Raw genomic sequence first — 9,775 nt, 5'->3', positions numbered from 1 at the left:
CTATAGCTAAACTGATTACAACTGCACGATCAACTGTCGTGACTGACTTCCTGCACAAGCTACCCGCGAGTGACTAACCCTAGATGATGAACTGTTCAGTGATCTCAGCAAGATATAACATTCATCAACCTAGTAACTCCTGCACAAGCCAACTGCTCGTGACTAACCCTGCACAAGCCAACTGCTCGTGACTAACCTTAGACAATAAACCGTTTAGTGATCTCCACGAGATATAACGTTTATTGACCTAGAACCCTCCAAGAGTCTAACCAGATCTCAAGGACTTCTCAAGTATCCATATCAGAGGATACCCAAGGAACACCAATTCTATCAGAATTGTTCTTCTAGAGATTACAAGTGTGCTTCTTATTCAAGCATATTTTCTCCTATTCTAAGTACATATGTTTATGACACACTAACTAGAAGTCACTTATGGTGTCTAAACAATATATCCGAAGTTTCCTAAGATATAACACAATACGAGCAACAACTTTATGTGTTTTACAAATAATTACAAGAAATAAAAATATTCTTGTAGTCTTCTATTCTTCAACTTTCGGATGAGATCTTCTTCTTCTTCTGAAAGCATATTAAGAGTAGCGGCTCTTATATGAATTGCTTCTTGTTCATTGATATTCATCTTCATCTTATTCAATACTGATCGTGAAGCTTGTTACAGCTGATGACATATTGATGATCATAAGTAAACATGAGACATTGTCGAGCAACAAATTAGTGTATTCAGTTTCTTTGTCATTCAACATGGGAAATGTAAGGATCGATCAAGTATTTTTGGATTTCTTATAACTCCATTGGAGCATACTGCAAAACATGCAGGATTTTCTTTTTCACTCTTTTTTATTTTCTTTTCATAGGCTTATGATGTATATTTAAACATAATCGTTTCACCACACACTTTATGTGTGTTGCCTCTGTTGGAGCAGCTTAGTTAATCTTAAGCTTATTTTCTTGCTCACACTAACACAATATTTCTCCTATCATAGTTTTGTTCTTTTTATAGAAGTCTGTTATTACTGTTGGAATATTTCCGTCGAACCATATTTGAACATAGCATTTAATGCTTGTCATAGACTTAATGATGACACACCTATTTCCAAGGCGAATCTTATCTTTTGGTAGCGTGTCTTCCTTGTTTTTCTTCTTTCAAGACAATTTCTCTTGGTAGCGTGTTTTCTTACATTTTATTAAAATGTAGACAACAATAGATGTCATTATTTTGTCTTTGCATTGAGTAACTTGATTTCTTGCATGTGATTTAATTGGAGCAATTTATGTTGTTCTTCGAAGCTTCTGAATACAGAGTCAAAACTTCAGTTGCTGTGAATATTGATGTCCCTTGTACTTCTGAGGAAGCTTAGTATTATTTTTATTATCAAGCCTTTGTTTCTACGATGACTTATGATCTTCTATCACTGATTGTTGAATTCTTGTTTTATGTGCAGAACTTCTGATCATTTACTCATGTGATCTTCTTGTTGTAATGAGTTCTTCATGTATCTGATATTTCTATTTAATTCCTTGAAGCTTGTCTAAATTCATTTCTGATACTGTCGTATATGGCTTATAGTATAATATCTGCACACTTAATGAAGGCATTAGTAGTAAAATTGTTACTCACAAAATATATGCTTGTTATCATCAAAACCAGATTCTTAACATAGATTCTCAATCTTGTTCTAACAAGGGAATCCAAGATTGAAGCTAGAGTTGTCTTCAATCCAAAACCCAAGGTAAGGGTGGGGTTCTTTCATGCTAAAGGGATGTATGATGATGTTTAGGGTGGGTTTAGATGATATGTTGAACCATAGATTGGATGTTGTAGAAACCCTAGGTTTATGATGATTTTCCATGAATTTGTGATTGAAATCATGTTTTTGTTGATGTTTGATGATGAATGATGTTAGATTTTGTAATTATATGTGTCTAATTGCAGTTCTGTGTTTGCTGTTATTTTTTTGTAGAATCGCACGTCCGCTAAGTGGGCTCGAGGCCGCTAAGCGAATGCTGTTTGTTTTTGAAAAATTAAAAGAGCTCGCTAAGCGGAGCTGGTCCGCAAAGCGGAGCTCAGATTTTGGTTTACTTTTGTTTTTAGTTTGTAGAAGCGCGCTTCAAACTGGCTAGTGGAAAATTGAACTTCATCTAGCACGCTGGAGGGTCGCTCAGCGGACCCTACTGTGTAAAATTTGTTCAAACTTTGACATGATGTATTTTTTGATCCGTAACTCCTTTTTAAGTGTCGTTTGAACCTCTGTGAAGCTTTAATCGATGTCTTTCAAATGAATATGATTTGAAAACCTTTGGAAATATTTTTGAAGCTTTCTTTAAATGAAATTGTTTGCTGTTGTGATTGTTGTTGTGAAGTGATGTATTGTTGTATGATGTTACAATATAGTGACGTGATGGTGAAGTGATGTATTACTATAAAAGTAATGATGTTTAGTCGATGTTTGTGATGTGTTTTGTGTTTGTGTGGATGTTGCGTTTATTGAGTCACATCCATTTCATAATAAGACGGTGACCTGATTGGAAAATAGCGACAGTGGCCTTAATGGCGAATAGTGATGGTGTGCCCAATGGTAAATTTTGATACGGTGGGATTTTTACTCAGAATGGTACCACATGTATTTGCATAAGTCGAGTCGCATTTGAATTGCATTTAAATCGCATTGATTTGTGTTTGAATTGTTAAGATGATGATATGTTTGTTGTGATGTGACGATGGGATGTTATTGTGATGCATTGATATTACAATTGTGAATTGAGTATGTTGTCATAATTGATTATTGACATGGTTGCCGTTTTTTAAGTTGTTTAGTGAAGATAGTGGTTGTAAGATGTTATGTGATGAGAAGTGGTGATATATGTATGATCTTTACCATGCTTTGAGTATTATCATACGTTTCTTTATAATGAATGATATCACATCCCTTCTGTTTGAATGTTACCCTTTGTTGGTAACGTGCAGGTAATGACGTGATGTAGCCGTTTACCTTATAGCTCGAGTCGGTGTGTTGATGCTCTGATACGTAGCACTCGGGGGGATGTTTGCAATGAAGGATAGAAAAACACTTAGAAAGGGGGGGTTTGAATAAGTGTAGCTTTAAAAACTTGACAGATAAAAATAAATTGCACAGTTATTTTTATCCTGGTTCGTTGTTAACTAAACTACTCCAGTCCACCCCCGCAGAGATGATTTACCTCAACTGAGGATTTAATCCACTAATCGCACGGATTACAATGGTTTTCCACTTAGTCCGCAACTAAGTCTTCCAGAGTATTCTGATCACACACTGATCACTCTAGGAACAACTGCTTAGATACCCTCTAAGACTTTTCTAGAGTCTACTGATCAACACGATCACTCTAGTTACAATCTGCTTAGTTCACTCCTAAGACTTCCTAGAGTATTCTGATCAACACGATCACTCTAGTTCCTTACAACTTAATGTAATCAATTCTAAGAGTTTACAAATGCTTCTTAAAAGCGATAATCACAACTGTGATATTTCTCTTAACGTTTAAGCTTAATCTCACTAAAATATTACAAAAGCAATGTAGTGAGCTTTGATGAAGATGAAGATTCTGAGCTTTGGATTTGAACAGAGTTTCAGCAAGTTAATTTTAATTATGTTGTTCAGGATCGTTAACCTTGCTTCTCATCAGAACTTCATATTTATAGGCGTTGAGAAGATGACCGTTGAGTGCATTTAATGCTTTGCGTGTTCCGTACAGCATCGCATTTAATGTTATACGCTTTTGTCAACTACCTCGAGCCTTGTTCACGCTGTGTCTACTGACGTAGCCTTTAATAGCTTTTAACGTTCCTTTTGTCAGTCAGCGTAGCCTGCCACTTGTACTTCCTTCTGATCTGATGTTTGTGAATACAATGTTTGAATATCATCAGAGTCAAACAGCTTGGTGCATAGCATCTTCTGATCTTCTGACCTTGAAGTGCTTCTGAGCGTGATACCATCTTCTGAGCTTCAGTGCTTCTGATCTCTTGTTCTTCTGATGCTTCCATAGACCCATGTTTTGATTCTGCTTCGACCATCTTCTGATGTCTTGCCAGACCATGTTCTGATGTTGCATGCTGAACCCTTGAGACAAAGCTTCTGAGCGCTGAATTATGCGTACTCTTTTATATATATTTCCTGAAAGGGAAATTGCATTGGATTAGAGTACCATATTATCTTAAGCAAAATTCATATTATTGTTATCATCAAAACTAAGATAATTGATCAGAACAAATCTTGTTCTAACAATCTCCCCCTTTTTGATGATGACAAAAACATATATAAATGATATGAATTTGCGATCAGAAAGAATAGAAGGCAAAAGACAAATTACACAGCTATAGCATAAGCATATGAATATGTCTCCCCCTGAGATTAACAATCTCCCCCTGAGATAAATAATCTCCCCCTGAAATAAATACTCGAAGAACTTTAATAAAAGACTTCCCTGATTATTTCGGTAGAGACGATCATATAAGCTTCTTGTCTTCAGAGAATTCATAGCTTCTGACTTCTGCTTCCATAGGACAGCTTCAGAACTAGAATTTCCTTAGATCCTTAGAACACTCACAGCTTCTGATTCCTGCTTCCATCTAGGACAGCTTCAGAACTTGAATTTCTTTGATCTTCTGAACATTCACAGCTTCTGATTTCTGCTTCCATTCAGGACAGCTTCAGAACTTGAATTTCTTTGATCTTCTGAACATTCACAGCTTCTGATTTCTGCTTCCATTCAGGACAGCTTCAGAACTTGAGTTTTCTGGATCTTTAGAACATTCGCAGCTTCTGATTTCTGCTTCCCTCGGATAGCTTCAGAGCTTTGAATTTCTACCAACATCACTTCATGCTAGATTTGTATCAGAACATTGTTGAATGTACCAGAGCATCATCTGAGCATCTCTACATCCTGAAATGTTACAGAACAAACACTAAACGACAAAAGTCAGCATGAACGAGTTAGAACATAAAATATATGTTTGAGCACATTATATGTATCAGAGCCATATAGGCTGAAATAATGTATCAGAGCAGATAATGTATCAGAGCCATAACATTATATGTATCAGAGCAAATAGAATTTTGTCAGATCAAATAGACAAATAAGGATCAAATTCTATCATCAGTGCTTCTGATTCATTCTTCTTTCTTGCTTCTGATTTCTGAAGCTTGACAGCACTCGGCTTGCTTCAGTTTCCATGGTTTTGCTTCTGTGTTTGCTTTTTGCTTTGAAGATTTTCTTCACTTCTTTATACCTGCAAAACACTTAAACCATGTAGAACTTGCAGTTCTTGTTAGTGAATGTGTGGGAGCCTTACCCAACAACTGATTAAATCAAATCATTTATCATTTATCTTCTCCCCCTTTTTGTCATAACATCAAAAATAATATTTCAAAAGATTCAGATGTATAAAACAGAACACACGTAGGAAGAAGATGATTTCATTGAGGTTGAAACAACAGGTACAGAAGTACAAGATGATAAGTTCAGATGCACAGAAACAAAACAGATGCAAAGAAAAGACAGAAACAACACAGACTCAATCTAAGATGGCCCTAGTCTTGACAAGATCTTGGCCAGCATCTCTTTAACCTCGTTGTTGTGTCCTTCTTGCCTTTCAATGAAAGCATCATACTTGTCATTGAGTGAGCTTTGCTCATCCTGTCTCCTCTGAATCGCTTCTAGAGTCCTTGCAAGACGAGAAGGTTCACCAGAAGAAGCTTCACCGCTTTCAACCACAGGAATGGCATGTTGATCTGCAGCTTCCATAGATAGATCATTTGCAGGAATTTCCTCAACAGGAACAGTTTTGGCAACATGATCTTCAGCATCTGCTTCTTGCATAGAAGCATCTCCATACTCTGCAGCAGGAATTTCAGAGTCTCCATTCTCTAGTGCCTGAAGAATGGCAACTAAATTCCTGGGAGCAGAAGGACCTTCAACTTCTGGTGGGTCAACAACTTCTGGGATGACCAAGTTTGGATCTTTCTCAGACGGGTTTTCCCTCAGATAGTCAAAGAGAGTCTTGAAGTCTCCTAGCAGAACAGGATAGTCAGGAATAAAGATAACCATATCCCTGCATGGATTTGCTTCCATTTCAGCAGCCAGTCTTAATACTTCCAATTCATCCACAAAGGGCTTCTCCTCAGCAGCAACACAATTTCTGAGAGGATGGTAGTATATACCATTATCTCCCTCCAGAAGGTAACCAGGGTAACCAGGGGCAGCAGCCACTAGTCTTTTCTGTACTGCTATTGCTTCTACTTGAAAATCCTTGCGAAATCTTCTCCAGAGATTTCTTGTAGAAACATCATCCAGACCATTTAGGAATGCATCCTTCAGAAGGTCTAGACTGCTAATCACCTCAAGTCTGAAAAGTTCCAGGTAGGTATAGGGTTCAGGTTCAGGCGGATTGAAGGTGAATTTGTAGTCAGGATAGAGAAGACAGTAAGGTTCGGAATTTTCGATAGGTATGGGATGAGATATAGAAGTTGGAGGTACGGTGGATGAGGAAGAGGGGATATCTGAGAGAATGATTGATGAGGATGGAATATCAGGAATGATGGATTGAGACGAGGATGGAGTGTTTATAAAGGGAATTGGTGAGAGAGATTTATCAGAAGGAGTTGGGGGAAGAATACTTAAAGGTGTGGGGTTTAGAATGGGAGAGGAGAAGGATGATGGAGAAGGATTTGGTAGGGTGAAGTTTACTTTTGGTTCAGATGGAGGTGATTGGAAAGATGGTTTAGGGACAGAAGGAGGTGGAGTAAAGACCTTTCTGGAGATTTGAACAGAAGAAGAAGAAGATCTGGTTCTGCGAAAGGAATCTCTGATCCTTTTATCTCTTCGTTCTTTAGAGTCCACCTTGTCAGGATCATAGGTGACCCTCAACTTCTTGGCTCTCTCAGCCTCATCTTCTTGTGCCTTTCTTTTTAGCCTTGCCTGACTTTCCTTTTTATCCTTCTTCAGAATATCATCTTTGGATGGAAGTACTCTGCCACGGATCCAAGCAGGATCAACGTCTGATTGCTTCCTCACACAATCTTCCAAGTAAAACTTGACAACTTGATCAAGTTCTTTATGATACGAAGATATGAATCCTTCAACAGCAATTCTTCTTGACAGAATGTCAGGAAAGCTTGTGCACATAACAGGTACATTCTTAATGACTTCCAGTCCGAACAGATCAACACCATTGAAGATGGGACCTTGAGTTACTCCAAGAAAATGCGAGGCATTACGATTTCTGATGGAGTCCACCACTTTGCTTTCAATCAGAATGTCTGAAATCATCCTTCCGAAAGGAATGGTTGTTCTTGGAATATGAGGGTACTTCGCCCTTTCATCTTCTCTTGACTCAAAGATAGAGGTTTTCAGATTCTCAAATAGAATATGAGAGATGTTGATCTCTATCTTTTTGCCAATGCAGAAAAGAGTATACTTGTGAGTCGGACTGATGTAGGAGGAGCAGCACATCTTTTTTCTATGGTGAAGAGAACCCAGAATAATCTCAGCCCATACTTTATAAAAAGGCTTTAAGTTGCCCGTAAAATGAGAATCAGTTCCAACAACCGTAGAGATTTGTTTTTCAACTAAAGTCCAGTCAACTGTATGGGGTTGAAACTCAGACCAACCTTCTTCATCATCAAGATTGTACAGCTTTCTGATGAGTTTCTCAGTGATAGTCACTTCATGCCCTAGCACGAATGAAATGATGGCAGTTGGGGTAACTGTTGCATGTACCCAAAACTCCTTTACAAGTTCAGGATAAATTGGACCAACCAATCTATCAAGATATTTAGACCATCCTTGCTCAAAGATTCTTGCATCACACTGAAAGCCATTTGCTTTAAGGTTGTTGACGTCCACAGCCGATTCACATAGAACTTCCAGTTCTTTCGTGGGTATTAAGCATGTTTTCAATGGAGCATCATTTTTGCTTAAACGGTTCTGTGTGGAAGTGATTCTATCTTTAGAGATTGATGAACGAGAAGATGGATTCATTATGATAATGCTTTGAGATCAAATCAAGAACTAGGGTTTGAAGAGAGATGCAACGAAGTGAATGCACAAAAGAGAGAGAAAGAGAGAAAAAGAGGGAATGAAGATGAAGCGGGTTATTTAAAAGATTTAAAAAGAAATCATTATGCATTTAATGAGAAATGACATTAGGAGAGAGAACACAGTAAATGAAATGATTTAATACAGTTACCTAGGTCGGCGTCTTTTCAACTGCACGCTTTGTACAAACCGTACAGACACGTGTTCATCATCAGATAATAGATGACAGCTGTAAATATCAGAGAGATTTTACGCCTTCAGATTTAGATCACTGCTTCTGATCTGATCAACTTTCTCTTCTGGAAACACTTCTTCTGAAGTGTGCTGATATAAATCTGAATGATCTTCTGATTCATTACTTCTGATGTACACAGCTTCTGGAGATTCACTTCTTTGTTCTGCAGCTTCTGATACGACAAAATTGTATCTGCAGAAAATCTTAAGCCGCTTTGTTTCATCAGAAACAAGTTTATCATCAAAACAACTGTTTATTGATTCGTCCACAATCAATGTTTCAATGTTGTATATTCTGTAGCATTTAGAGCATTCAGAATAATCAAGAATGAAACATCAATGCTTTAGAGACAAACAAAACAGATGGTTCCAAGACTAATAAACTTTCTTTTCTGAATTCCTACAAACATAGTTTCTTCAACAGATTTGAGAACCAGAACTTGGAAGACAATCTTTCTTCCCTTCAAGTGTTGAGATCAACTTGAGTCCAGGAGACATGTCATGTTGACTTTTATCTTCTTTGTCACCAAGAGAATCTGCAAAAGAAATAGTCTTTTTCTTTGGTACCCACATTTTCTTGGGTCCTTTCTTGTTAGTTCTCCTCAAGTTCTGATTGAACTTAGGTTTAACATTGTAAGCAATAGGAGGAACAACATGATAATTTTTAATGTGAGTTTCATGATATTTCCTAGGTTGTGTCACATGCTTTTTGGTGTGTGTTATGTGAAAGCTTTGAGCATGTGAAGTGTGCCTAATATCATGAGAGTGGCCATACTTGAACTGATCATACAATGGCTTGTATGTGATTTTCATTTCATCAACAGGTTCAAGTTTGTATGGGGTTTCACCCTCAAAACCAATGCCTACTCTTTTGTTTCCAGACACAGCATATATCATAGAAGCTAGCTGACTTCTGCCAATACTTCTAGATAAGAACTTCCTGAAACTTAAATCATATTCTTTCAGAATATGGTTTAGACTAGGAGTGGATTTTTCTGAATCAGAAGGAGATCCAACATTATTGGATAATTTTAAAAGTTTTTCTTTTAATTCAGAATTTTCCAACTCAAGCTTCTTTGTTTCAAATTCAAATTGCTTTTTCAGCTTTTTGTATTTGAGACTAATCTGAGACTTGAGTTCCAGAAGTTCAGTTAGACCGGAAACTAACTCATCTCTAGTAAGTTCAGAAAATACCTCTTCAGAATCTGATTCTGATGTAGATTCTGATTCGTCATCTTCTGTCGCCATCAGCGCACAGTTGGCCTGCTCATCTTCAGAGTCTGAATCATCTTCTGACTCATCCCAGGTTGCCATAAGACTTTTCTTCTTATGAAACTTCTTCTTGGGATTTTCCTTCTGAAGATTTGGACATTCATTCTTGTAGTGTCCAGGCTCATTGCATTCATAGCACATGACTTTCTTCTTGTCAAATCTTCTGTCATCAGAA

The sequence above is a fragment of the Vicia villosa genome, unplaced genomic scaffold (assembly GCF_029867415.1).
Source record: "Vicia villosa cultivar HV-30 ecotype Madison, WI unplaced genomic scaffold, Vvil1.0 ctg.000351F_1_1, whole genome shotgun sequence".
Lineage (NCBI taxonomy): Eukaryota > Viridiplantae > Streptophyta > Magnoliopsida > Fabales > Fabaceae > Vicia > Vicia villosa.
The sequence above is the reverse complement of the archived record's forward strand: the minus strand, read 5'-3'. Positions refer to the sequence as shown.